Raw genomic sequence first — 14,705 nt, forward strand, 5'->3', positions numbered from 1 at the left:
TAAGTGAGACCTCAGACCTTGCAGTAGCCATGAACATGTGGATCAAATGCTTCAGAACTCTATCTGTACTCATATTATTGAAGCCCTTGTAAATGTTGACAGAAATAGAAAAATTTGCTTCTGAATCAGGCAAAGATGTATATTCCATGGCTTTTTTTTTAATAAGAGAAACAAGTGTGAGTGCACATAAGCATATTTTTACATGACCATCTTCAAAAGCTTAGAAAGTGTTTCATACATTAAGTTTTCCAGTGGTTTGACTGCCACATAGCCTCCTCATATTACAAAAGGACACACACCACTGCACTACTGGCACATTAGACAGCCTAATGCTCAGAGAAATAAATTGAGCTTGTTTATAAACTAACCATGGTTCTAAGTCTTTGCAACTAATCTAGTATTTGCTGCATTGCTACTTATTTGCTCAAGTGTGACTCAACCAAGAGTCCTGTTCACATGCCTGGAAGATTGACAAACACAAATATACCACAGACCATGAGACAAAGCAAGTTTAGAATTCCTTGTAGTGTTCAGCATCACAGTTCTACAGATGTTGACCCAGCCTAGCTGCAAAGCTGATCAACCCTTTCACTATGGTTAACAAACCAAAGGCAGGTGGGTGACAGTACAAGAGATACAAGCATTTAAAATGCCCAGACACATGGGGCTGGCACCACTTGTTCCTTCCAGGATATGCTAATCAATGCAAATCTATGCATTAGTTATAAGGTGTTTAAATTCCAATAATAAACATTGTGTGATTGATGAATTTTTCCCAGCTGTTGTGTATATAGCTGTTTAATTAGAGCATGCTGGCAGAGGCTGTTAATCCTTCATGGAGTAGCTGACTCCATGGCATTGCACTTTCTGCAGGGCAGGGTGACAGTTGGTAGAGGGACTTGGGTGGCTGGTCCGGGGACCTGACATTTGGCAAAGCATCAACGCATTAGATGACAAGCCACATTCCATCAGCTTCCTAAAAATACTGTCAGGCTGAGAAACTAAGGGCCTTGATTGCTAGTGCTACCAACTTTGATGGACACTGAATCTAAAAGCACAGGAGTGTCTACTCCATGTTACTGGTGCTCCCAGGGAAGAGGGATGCCAGCCAACCATGAGTACCAGGAAGGAAACAAAACCAGCTGCCTTTGCAAAAAGCCTAATCTGCCAAAAGCTCTGGCATTTGCTTTAAGTATGTGACCTCCTGGATCCATATGATTCCCTTGCTGGAATACTCCATCAGGGAAAGGGAATCCCTGGCTTAGGTATCATGTGACATTTGCCTAACCAGAGCCTTAGAGGTGGATATTCCCAAATCGGTACAAAACAGGGGAGCTCACACTATTCCCTCACTGAAGCCTTTAAGGCCTGACTCAAGGAATGACATCCAGAGGCCAGCAGGGTGCTTATTTTCATCCACTCAGTGCAACACAAGTGGCAACAGAGCTGCCAGTTGTGAAAACAGCTCCTGCACCACACGTCCCTGTCCAGGAGAAGCTGAGATTTCCTAATTTACTCCACACACACCAACAGTTTTTAGATGTTATCAAGCCTAGTAATATCCACACTGGTCACTTACAGGTGAAAGCAACTATACTAACAATTCCCTGAGCCAACTAGATGTTTAGGATACTGACCTAAAACAGAAAAGAGTTAGAAAGCTTCCTATTCTTAACCTTGGTTTTGTCTCATAGGGGCTGTTATAGATTAGACTCTTTACAGTACCAAGAGATTCGGAATTCAGTCATTAAACTGGGTCCCTGGAATCAGTCAAAATTCATGTCACAAACAAATAAAACCCTTATTGTATTCCAGCTGCAGGGAAAAGTTACCTTGCCAGCAGCATAATCTTTTATACTGAATGACAAGTTGTACAGAATGCACAAATTGATCTATTTGCATTTGCGGTCACGATGAAAAGTTTATGAAAAATTAAAGTATATCTGTTTAAGAATAACTAATGTATTATTTTTTACTCCTGGATACTTAAATTTGCCACAAAAAGCTTTTGATCTCAACTAACAAAATCTCAACTGCAAAACACATCCAAAAAGCTTTCTCCATTAGAAAAAAAAACTTATCCTTTTTTTTCAACAAAAAACTTTTCAACCCAATTAAAAGTGTTCATGATTCATTCCTTAATTATGTCATACCAATATACAGGAAAAAATACCTGTTCAAAAGATGACAGTTTTGGCAAAAGAGATTTAAGCCCAGTTCCAGAACTACCCTCATGGATTATGGTTCTTTGCATGCAGTAACTGCTTCTATACAATGAATTAAATGAAATACTATTCTCACCAAATCCTTAGCCACCCAGGTACTTAGACATTTTGTCCAAGGTAGTGCCATAGTCCCCTTATTTTAAAAGACATTAACAGATGAATGCAGATTATATGGTTGTGAGAAGAGGCTTAGATTCTCGCTCTTCTTCCTTACCTTATCCCTAAAACTAAAACAAGACAAAAACGTTTAAATATTTGTGATTACTTTAAAGGAGTTACTTCAAAAGTTCTTTTTGTTGCCTAGCAGCTCAGCAGCCTAAAGGCAGCTAAAACAACATTGCTCACTACTTAATTTCCCATTTATTTCTAAGAGAGTTGCAAAAGACAAAATTCATATCATAGGAAGAAAAGTCACGAAAGAGCCTGGCAAAAGCTGCAAAAAATCAGCAGTGCCAAGTCTTACACCATCCTATTCAGCAGCTCTGCTGGATGCTTTGCTTGCAGCAATTCAAATTTTGCAAGCAGTGACATGGAGCTTACCTTATCATTTGTCATAATACTTTTCTAAAAGACAAATTATCAACTTCACAAGCTTAGGAGAACTTTCCCTGCAGCTGTGTTACCTGGTGAACACTTTACTCAACTTACCAGAAAGTTGAGAAGAAGAACAAGACAGTTTTATAATCAAAGAAGACATAGCAAAGCTTTCCCTGGTTTTAACAATAGTAGGATTCTTACACAAAGCCATTTAACATTTCATACCTGAGTATGAGTTATACATGAAAGCACAGCCTGACCCTGTAAACAGTTACTCCAGAAGTTTAAAGTCTGCTTGGTATACTTTGTCTGCATACTTCATGCTCTCATCTCAACAGCTAAAGAAAAAAAGGAAAATACAAGGAGAGAACAGAGAGCTGGAAGAAAAAAAAAAAAAGCCCACAGAAGGAAAATGAAGGGGGTCACTTATTAGTTGGGAGTTGATCCCGTGAAGGCAGCAGCCAGTTTCCTTGGCACCAGGTATCCATTACAATACAAAGCTTAACAAAGGAAACCTGTGAGTAGTGTTGCACATGCCCCACAGTTTTTCCATTAAGATCACAGGCTACTTGGAGTTCACTCTCCTGATTCCCATGTTGTCCTACTCATTTAATACACATCAGTATCTTCAGTCATAGTTTGTACCAGAGAAACTTCATTGTTTTGCACTAATAGGTTAAATAAATTTACAGATTTTCTTTAATTACTTAATAGACACTACACCATATTTAAATTGAGCCTTAATACCAAAGAAATCATCAGTTAAGAATATAAAACTAAAAATCTATACTAGATAGACAATTCAAAACATCATAACACTTCACACTACCTCTGCTGCTCTTCATCTCCACCCCAAACATAGGCTTTAAAACTCCCACAATAAGTTACAGGGTGATGATTATTCAGTAGATATTGAAACACGATCTCCCATATCCTCTCTTGCCTTTTAAATCTGATCACCTCTCCAGAAACAGGTTTTTTTTGTCTGAACACCAAATTTTCTGCATAAACTAGTAAGTGGGTAAATGTAAAGTTTTTCTAGTAATCATTGCTATGAGCGTCTCGATGTCGTATTTTTCCAGCTGAAGCAGTGTGTAACTTTTCAACAGTGCCAGCTCTCAAACAAGCCCCACTGCCCAGAGATCAAGTTACTGCTGTGTGCCACTAGCCCCAGGACAGCCCGGGGACCAGCACCTTCCCACATCCCCTTCCTACTCCATGGGCACTGCCCTGCACCTTCCCTGGGCTGGAGCCCTGAGCTGCAGAGACACCAGCCTTCCCCAGGACAGGATTTCTCATGCCACTGAGGGCCGTTTTGTCACCCTGATCCATAGCATAAGCCAGAATGGTGTTACTTGCCATGTACTGATCAAATGCAGATCATTCCTCGTATCTCCTGATTTCATACCCTCACTACTGACCTAAAACAAAGCTCATGCTGATGAAAAAAATAGAAGGAAAAAAGCCCAAGTGTGCTATGTAACATTACAGAATGGTTAGATCTTGACATCAGCTTCACAGATAAGGAGAGGAATAATGCATGCAGAAGTCACTCTTGTGTTGTTTTAATTTTTTATGTCTATCAAGAAATAAAATCAAAGTCCCAATGGTTTAATCTTTAATGTAGTCAGACCTTTGCCTACTTAGTAGCTCTGTGTCCATTGAAATGTGAACTTTTTCCTCAAAAAGCACAGGATTACGGCACTGTGTAAAATTTGCAGAGAAATTCAAGAAAAAAACCCAAACAAACAAAACCAAAAAAACTCCAAACCAACAGAAAAAGCCACTCTTCTTGCACATCTCCTGTAACACACCAAGGACTGGAGGCAGAACTTTAGAAAGTCTTTGCATAGTAGCCTTTGAAAAGCAGAGCTGAAGGCAGCTTTGGTGCTTTGCTCTGACCCAGCCTTTTTCTTTTTCTTCCTCATTCCTAATAGAATTATCCAGCTTTTACTGTTTCCCAACACAATTCACCATTTTTGTTAGGCAGGCTCAGATGACAGAAGATGTTCATCCATCTCAGAGTCTGGACAGCCAGGTTTTCAGAAGAAATCCCGTGGGACTATTAGGACAGCTGTTCCCTCAAGTATTCCCTTCTGTTTTCAGTTTCCTGCCCTCTTTCAGAGTCAGACAGGAAATATCTAATAACAATCCCAAATTCTGAAGTCCCAAAGGAATGTAAAACAGCTTCTAAGGCAAATTTATTAACAATCTGATCTAAACACCCACAAATCCAGAAACACCCTAATAACATTTTTGAGGAAATGAATTTCAGACTTAAAGACAGATTTTTGTACCAGCACAAGATTCAGAAAAAAAGCCTTAATGAAAGCAATTACTTTTCAAATACCAAACAACAAAAAATTGAGGCTAAAACAAAAGCAGGAGTTGATTCATTGAGATTTAAGCTCACCAAGACACCATGTGAAATCACAATTCCTATTTTTAAAACCTTGAGACTGACTCTAATCTTCAATGCTGGACAAAGAGGGTGAGAGAAACGGTTTTCAGTCCACTTACTAAAGACTCCACAGATTTCAAGTGACTTCCACATGCACAATGCAGCCCTTCCTCCACTGGGCCAAGAACCTGCTCCAGTTACTATATTAGGTATCACTCTCCTGCCTATCAAAGAACTTTGGTGCTCTGACAAACAGTACTCAACATACAGATAACCACTTTGGCCCTGGATGCCCTCTTGTATTATAGTTTAGAATAACCCTCATTTCTCATGGACATTATTCAAAATTGCTGAGCTTTGTGACAAAATCACCAGTAAACGTGTAAAGAAAGTCAACAGCAAAGAGACTAACAGCACATAAATCTCAATTCCTTTTGGTTCAATGGAGTTGCTTCATACTTAAAACAGTGCAAGTGAAAACTGAATTTACTGAGCTAAAATTATCATTAAGTGGCCATTCCTATTATTCTCTATTTTCTCCAGAATAAAACAGTATTATTTCTTTGAATTGTTTCTATACACAAGTGTTCTTTCCATAGCCAAAATATTTTTTCTCTAAGAAACCATTATTACAATTTTTTCTTAATAGAGTTTCTCAAACTCATGGCTTCTAACATTATCTAAAATAACCTTTAAAAAAAGGCTACTGGATTTTCTTGGTGGAACAGAGATGCATTCTGCTGAAAAGATGATGAGATCATCTAAAGATGTCATAGTAAAAAGCAAAAAAGGGAACACAGGAACAAAAAGTCAGCAAGAAAGAGAAAAGCAACAGTTACTTCTCACAATTCTCTATTATAATAGAACCTCAGTTCCTCAGTTCTAACCACTACCAAGTGCGGATTCACGCTGCACAAACTGGCAAAGTTGACACCCAAACATTCACCATGTTACAGAAAAACATTAACATACTGGCTTTCATGTACATATTGTCAAAGACTTCCAGAAAAACATGGTTATCCTGCTGGAAGGAAGTGATAACTCAAAACCTAAAAACACAAATATTTTATTTAGTATAAGGAGTTTATGCAGGTTTATTAATAAGCAAAGGAGAAATAAGCAGTCAGAGCATTTACACAAACTCCAATGCTCACATGCCCATATACAGCCCTTTTTAGTACCTTTTTTTCCCTATCACTTCCCCCACCTTGTTATCTCTGGTCTCAACTGTATGCTTTCACCCATGCCATGTAGGATACCAAGGCCACGAGCCAAATTCCACTCTCAGTTACACAGATTCAACCTTTAACGTCAGAAGATTCACACCAGTGTAAACCAATAATAGATTTTGGCTGCCCTTATAGACCCAGTCTTGGCAGGTGGATGGAACAGGATTGGAAAGTTGTATTTATTTACCTCAGGAAACTGGAATTCACATCCAGCTTAAGAGATTTGAAAGTTTTATGGCCCAAAAGGCTAATCTCTAACACAGTTCCCCTCAGAATAAAATCACTATAAAGGAGAGCTCTTGGCACAATTCATTTTTATGCCTTTAATTCTTGTTTAGAAGAGGTCCAGGAACAAACAAGCAGGACACTGCAGAGCAGAGGCAAGGTGTAATTGTAGCAAAGGCACAGGGGTAGGACTTGGAGCCAGCACTACTTATTGTCAGCCTGGCTGCTTGTGAAGGGTTGCCATTCCCCTGTGGCTTCTGAGAGCACTGAATTACAGATACAATGGCAGGGAAAGGGAAGGGAGGTAAAAATAAAGTGCCCTTTGAGAATTTTTAATAAGCCTAACAAAGAAATCATGCAACTTGGGAAGATGTAAATCACTTGTGAGCTGAAAAGCTTGCTATTTATGCAATATAGACAGCTATTTCAAAATTGCCATGGAAGTCATTAGGAACACAGTTTTTAATTCAGCAACAAATGCAATATATGATGTATATAAATAAAATGTATAAAATTGGAGTGGAGACAGATTTTCAATGTCAACACACCATTAATTGCAAGCAACAGTCAAGCTCTATAGTATCATTAGAAGGTGGGCTGCTTCTTCAAATTAGGACTCCTGGGAAAGGAAATAAAGCATATTCAAAGAAGAAGCTGCTGGCCAGTGCACCCTAGCAGGCTCAAGATCAAGCAAGGGAGGATCACTGCAGCAAGGCAGAGCTACAGCAGGAACATAACATTACTGCACCAAAGCAGATATTTAACACTTGGCAGCCCTACAAAAAATGCATATGCTAGGCACAAGAAGAAATAAGCCTGTCTTTCAGGGAACAAACAGCAGAGCAGAGGAAAATACCTGCAGGACAGCAACACAGTAGATGTGGCTGAGAGGAATGTGTGGAATTAACAAGAGCACTTCAAAGCTTTGCTTTGAGATGCAATTGGCAGATACACCATCCACAGAAGTTTAGTGTCAGGACTCAAAGAGCTAATTAGTAGTACAGGGATGGTGACTATCACCCACTAAACAGAGAAGAATTGAGATTCAATGTCCAAGTCAAAAGATTTCACGTGGATTATGCAGATTCAATTCTATTGAGAAGGAGGGTGTGAAGTTGTTTAAAGGAACTTCTGTAAGACACCTCTAGCACTGGAAAAGATCTGGAGGCAGATTTGCTTGGCAAGGTTCTGCACCAAATCAAAGTCATTTAGCTCCTCAGCATCAGGAAATCCTGGTGCACTAAGAGCTATTTCAACAAGTGATCACAATGGAGCTTTTGAGTTCATTTCCGTAATATTTAGGAAGCTCCCCTAGCTTCAAGCCACACAGCTTACTAGACCCAGGAAAACAAGAACATTTGACAGCAGAGCCAAGCCAAAGAGCTTAGCTGGGATCAACAAGCTGTTAGAGCTGACTATACACATTTGAAAAAAATATTACATAAAGTGATATGTATCTAAGGTCACTGGGGGAGCCAGGAAGCAGTGCCAAGACATTCCTGCAGGCTTCTGCCTTCCTTGGCTTGCCCTCATTCATGGACAGAGAGTCCAGCCCAAGCCAGGGCTCAGTGGAAGCTTCTGCTGGCTTTACCCACCTCTAACGACTGTCGGGTCATGTTGCAGAGTCATTTATATTTAGATGAACAGGTGGGCAGCCCCATTTCCAATTTAATCAAGTTAACACTTGATATTTCTTCATGGTTTCCATATTCTAATTAGCTCACTGTTGCAAACTAGGGAATTGGCTACTCCAGCCTGTCAGAAGTTAAAAATGCTATTTCTCTACAAACAAATGTTTTTCTTCTCTTTACAGGGAGAAGTTTTAGTGCACAAATTGGAAAGCCCATGACTTTTCTAACATCCCACATGGAGATTTAACAGTGAAAAATGCCCAAAAATCATGTTAAAATTGACAGAGGAGATGAAAATTTAGCATTACTTTTATACAGAGAGCTATATGTTCATTTCTTATTACCACTGCCACTTTCCTGCTTCCTACTGAGAATTCTGTGGGATTATAAAACGTTCATAGAATGGTTTGGGTTGGAAAGGGACTCAAAGATCAGCTAGTTCCAAACTGCTTGCTAATGGAAGGGACACTTTGCACTAGATGAAGCTGTTCAAAGCCCCATCCAACCTGGCCTTGAACACTTCCAGGGATGGGCCACTCACAGCTTCTCTGGGTAACTTTTGCTAGTGTCTCTCTCTTCACAGTAAAGGATTTCTAGCTCATATCTAACTGAAATCTACCCTCTGTCCCTTTAAGCCTGTTAGACCTGGTCCTGTCACTACATGGCCCTAAAAAAAGTCACTCCCCAGCTCTCTTGGAACTCTCTTCAGATACTGAAAGGTACTCTTAGTTCTCCCCAGAGCCTGATCTTCTCCAGGCTGAACAATTTCAACTCCCCCAGCCTGCCTACACAGGAGAGGCACTCCAGCCCTCTGAGCATCTTTCCTGGCCCTCCCCTAGACCCACTCTAACAGGTCCCCATTCTTCTTACCCATCTTCTCCCTACCAGAGCTGGATGCAGAGCTCCAGGTCGGAGCTCACAAGACAACAGCAGCAGAATCCCCTCCCTTGATCAGCAGGTGACACTGCTTTTGATGAGGCCCAGGATTCTGTTGGCTTTCTGGGCTGCAAGGGCACATGGCCAGGTCATCTTGACTTTCTCATCAATCAACACCCTCTAATTCTTCCCACAGGGCTGCTCTCAATCCATGCTCTACCCAGCCTCTATTTGGATTTGGGACTCCCTCCACCCAGGTGCCAGACCTTGCTCTGGGCCTTGTTGAAATTCAGGAGGTTTGCACCAACCCACCACTCAAGCCCCTCTGGATGGAATCCCACCCTTGCTGTGGGTTGACCTCTAGAAATTTGTGGCCAACTTTTAGATGCAAAAACACCATGTCCTGCAATGGAGGTCTCAGCAAAGCCTAGAGAGCCCTTTTTGGCCTCCCCACTCCCTGTATCTGGAGATAAGCCCTGGATACTCTCCCCACAACACAGGAGGAATCAGAGTAACATTCCTCAATATATTATGTCACCGGGCTGGCAGAGGCCCAGGACTCTCCACCCCCAGGCTGCCAGCATGACACCTTTCACTAGCAGAGCTCCCACAACCCACACATCTTTCTCAGAGGTCTGGAGCCAGACAGCACAGCCAGAGAGTGACAGACACTCATCTCACCTGAGTGCATGACAGCAGACCCACAGGGCAGCTCTGTGCCTCACGTTGGGCCAGGTCCTGGTTTCTGTTAGGGCAGTCCAGCCCTGGGGTAAGTATTTACCTCATGATTATTATTGGAACAGAAATAGAAAAATGAAACTAAAGCAGCCTTTCAATGAAACCAGCAAGACATCCTAGTCTCTTCAAGGCACACCAGCTATTTATTTCTATTTCTATAGAAAGCAGAATCAGCTTTCTGGTCTTGGGGATTTTTTATGACACAATCTCAGATTCACCTAAGTCACTTATAGGATATCAAAGGTGTACATGCCCTGTGGGAACCCCAAAGTCTAACTGATGACTACTAGCATTTTCCCCTCTGTTTTAAAAATCTAAGATATTTGATCATCATAAAGTGTTGATAGAAAACCACAAGTGACAGTCTCCATTTTCAGTCATGTTTTATGATAATTTAAAATAACAGTGGTAGTAAATGTGTTCTCAAAATGACATGATGAGCAGGCAACTCCTCCCGTTGCCCTGATGACAGGTAGGGTTAATGTCAGCAGTGTAAAGGATAATTAATCTTCAGTCAGTGCAGCTGTTTCACATAATTTTATCCTAATAGTGAATATCACATATCTTTGCCAAGTCAATTTAAAGGAGTAGAAACAGAATACTGCATTCAGATGTAGTTTACCATGATCACTTCCACCCTCATTGTAGTGAGTTCTCTAAAACTCATGAATTTATAGCTTTCTGGTGCTGTTTTGTTCCTATGAACATCTGAATAAATTTGTTAAACTTACTGCCTCTAATGATAGGAGCCTCCTCTGGGCTTTTTCATAAAAGACATGGCCTTTGGAGCTTAGGGTAAAGAATCTAAGTTTTTGTTTGAAGTCTTTGCAGATATTTTTAAAGCAACATCCATGTGGCATCCAGCTTGCTCATACAATGAGAGACAGGACCTTTATCAATCTCCTACTCTTGCTGGAATATAAAGATGGACAGTAAAATAGCCAGTGAAACTGATTTCTAGCATGCAAATGAACAATCTCTAACTGCACCCACCATCCAGATGGAACTTTCCCCTAAAGGCAAAGTTGTTCCTCTATAAGCAGCTCCATGAGGGATAAAGGCAACTCATCCTCCATTTGTATCATACAGGCATATTGTTTAAGAGAAAATTGTAACAGAAAAGGTAGAAACATTGAAAAAAGCCTTTGTGATGGAAAGCTCATAGACCATCCCCAGAGAAGCTGGAAGAAGCTGCAGGACATCCCTGATTGCTGCTGTTGCTGTTTTGCAGAAATGCACATGAGACCCCCCCAGGTCCTATGTTCTCTGTGCCGTTCACAGAGCATTGCGTTCCACTTGGCAGCATATTTCTTTTCTGTTGCACAGTTTTGCAAAACACTGTGTCTAAAATAAAAAGGAGAAAAATAAACCTTTAGAAATGCAGCATACAAAAAAGTTTAGAAGGATCCAGAGGTGAGGAATATATAAAGGAGGCAACCTAATGAGGGTTTAATCTGTGTAGCTCCAGTAACTCTGCACAGACCTAGAGAAGTAGACAAGAAATTATCATCAAGGAGCCAGAAATAGAGGAACATGGAAAAGTGCAAAAGTATCACCCACTGGGTGGCCTGTGTCCAACTTCATGGAAAGCAGCAATCAATCAGCTTTTGACAGCAGCGTTTAATGTTACTGAGCTAAGTGGCAGACTCCTGAGCAAAAAGAGCTCACTGAGAAAGTGGCAAACTTCAACTTTGAAGACATTAATTAAGAACAAATCTGAGAAGCATTTTCAGAGAGAAGGTTGTGTTCAAAGCTGCAGCTTTGGGCATTGCCACCACAGGATTTAACACTGAGCCCGTGAAGAACGGTGCAGACTTTAACAAGTTTTTCCATAGGTATAAACAGGTGCTGATAGTTCCAGGTCCCAGAGCAGACATGAAACCATGCCTCCCTGTGTGAGATTACTTCCACAGTTGAATATGAGAACAGTCAACATGCTTGAAAATTCTGCCAAGTTATTCTGCCCAAATGTGAAATTTTCACAGCCAAAGAGCACAAGATTAGTTAGCACCAGGGTGTAGAAATGGCCTGACTGGCTCTGGAGTCTCCCAAGTTGTTTAACATGCAAGAATGGAGTAAAAAAAAAAATAAAATTAAAAAATAAAAGTATTTGCAGATATACATCTCCTGTTACTGAGAGTGGGAGGTAATGCAAACAAAAAGTTTGAACTTATGGAGAGAATTGCCAGATATACAAAAGGGAGACCAATTAAATGCTTGGAGCAATGCTACTGCAAAATGCCAGACTCAGGAAACTGAAAAAGCTCTTAAGGAAATACCTGGGCATGTCATTTGGCCTTCTAGAAGCAATTCATAACAGTAAAAGCTGTTAAATACATCCAAGGGCATGTTAAGACAACAGACTTTTTCCCCCTCCATTTTCCAGGACATTTAACAATTCAGATTTAATTTAGCAACTCTCTGCTACAGCTAATATTCACAGGAATATTTTCTAAGCTAATTACTGAGACAGAGGTATTGCCAAAACAATCTATCTTTTGGGGGTTTTTTAAACACATACTAGGAGCCCATTTTGCTTCCTCAAAGCTTTAATGATTTCCTGGTCCAGAACATAGACTTTCTATAGAAAAAGTGCATTCTTCTATTAGAAATGCACTCTGATAATTTCTACAACATATAGCAAAACTGTGTTCTAGAGCACTGAAATGGTCTAGGTTGGAAAAGGGTCTCTTATACACTACAGGTATCTGTACACAGAGGACTGAGACAGGAGCAGGTGAACACTTAGCCAAGGCCAATATCACCAGCCCTACATACAGCTGGGGACTTGATCTGGAGCAGATGATGTGAGAAGGGCATAAATATTAGGTGAAGGATATAGGTTCCTTTTGCTCGACTCTCATGGCCAGTGTTCACCTAAATTGAGGTGTATATTTTGTTGCCATGTGCAGATTAACCTGGAGGACCCTCAGACCAAGAGATTATTGGGAATTATCAAGACAGATATGATGTAGATAAGCACAGTTACCACTATCCCTTTAAATATGATGAAATCTCATTTTTGAGGGGTTTATCAAATGTGAAGAAGCTTCTTCTGCCAGTGCATTGTTGTATACTCATGCTCAGAGTCATTGAACATTTCTACAATCAGATTCTCTGCTTCTCAGACACACTGGTACTCTGTTGGATACTGCTAATATTTAGATATCTCCCTTCACAGCAGTATTAGAGCACCTGGCAAACATTAATCACAGCACCCTGTGTCACTGTAAACACACTGCAGTAAGGAAATGAAGCAGAAGCAGCCCTCATCCAAACAGCAAATCCACACTCAAGTGGTAAACTGATCCACCTTATCTCAAATCTTCAGCCAGTTCTTAAACACTAGATTATGCAACTTCTAAGATCTTGCATAAACCACGGTATTTTTCAATGTTGAAAATAATTCTTTTGTTAACTTCACACAACAAGGACATCTTACAATGCTTTCATACATAGAGCAAACAGACTTTCAGAGAAAAACATGCAAAATGAAAATTTTTTTCACAAAATTGAAAGCATGACATATTAGGAATTTGCCTGAATAATGACAATATGCTACAGTTTCCCTCCCAACATACACCACTTAATTGAAATAAACAAGAGAGCAAAAAGTATCTGACTATCAACAAACAAAAGTCAAATGTTTTTGACCAAAATCACAATAACTAGAATATTATGGAAATTTCATTGATCAACAAAAATGTTGATCAAACAGTTTTGCTTTTCAATTTGATACTAGTAGAATACTTTATCAAAAAAAAAAAAGGCATTTTTATAACAGTCAGATTTTGGCCCATACATCTAGGGCAGTAAAGAGACAGCCACTACTCAAAGTCATTCCAGAAGGAAGCAACATCTGCAGCAATTGAAATTTCATTTTATCTGCAGCAGAAAAAAAAAGGACAGTACATACATTAAAAACATAGTGATCATCAGTAATTAAGAAACTAAATGCAGTTCACAAAGTAGTTTTTTAAAAACAGGAGAGACAAAGAAAGAAATAAAAGCAAGTTGAAGAAGGAAGTGAAGGCTGTGCACAGTAGTCTGTGATCTCACAGAGGAAATACACTTGGCCAGACTTGCTGGAATGCACACAGAGTAACATTATTACTTGAAAACTGCATATGAGCTACCAGTGTCACCCTATTTGCAAAACAGAAGCCACAAAAATATGAGAATTGCAGCCATACTATAAACACTGCACTTCAGCAGAGCTAGACAGATGTGTCTGGAGACTCAATAAAAAAAATTAATCTAGCAAACAGCAGGGACAAAAATTCCAAGTATTAGTTACGTTATTTCTTTGTTAGTAAGGATTCTAGACCAAACAAAACCCAGTATCACAAAGACAGCTGTAGAAAGATATACCTGGCATGGACAGAACAGAGTTCACCATGAACCTATGACAACCACATAAAATAAATCTTAAGGTCACTGACTGCAGAGGTTAGAAAGATCTTTAGCCCTTTCTTTCTGCTATTTGTGACAAAGGAAAACTCCTCACTGAGTTGCACCCCAGGTTTCCTACGCAGGAAGCAAGGGAAGCACAATTTTCAGCTTCTTCCTCTTCTACCTAAACCTAAAAAAATTGCAGATAGGGCTCCATCTTAGCTTTTGAACTTCAGTTTGAGCCTACTGGACGCTGATGTTGCCAGACCCAGGCTGCTTTCTGGTCTTTGTGGAAGGTCACAAATCACCTTTGATCTCACTACTCACAGAGAAAACATCTCCATGAACCAGGCTGCTGCCTGCAGGGAGTCTGGGATAGGCTCTTTCCATTGTCTTGCTCAAAATGCTGCTGGGTCACCAAGGCAGATCTGGTTTTGCTCCATCTTCAGAA

The 14,705-nt window shown here is 40.2% G+C and overlaps 1 long non-coding RNA gene across 1 annotated transcript in view; it reads right to left on the reverse strand.

Annotated features, from left to right (window-relative positions):
• The window catches only part of LOC139594897 (uncharacterized), a 156,391-nt gene that overhangs the window by 69,531 nt on the left and 72,155 nt on the right, over positions 1–14,705 (reverse strand). The gene's annotated exons all lie outside the window — the stretch shown is intronic.

Source organism: Agelaius tricolor, unplaced genomic scaffold, assembly GCF_023055355.1.
Source record: "Agelaius tricolor isolate 1412-34295 unplaced genomic scaffold, bAgeTri1.0.p SCAF_12, whole genome shotgun sequence".
Taxonomy (NCBI): domain Eukaryota; kingdom Metazoa; phylum Chordata; class Aves; order Passeriformes; family Icteridae; genus Agelaius; species Agelaius tricolor.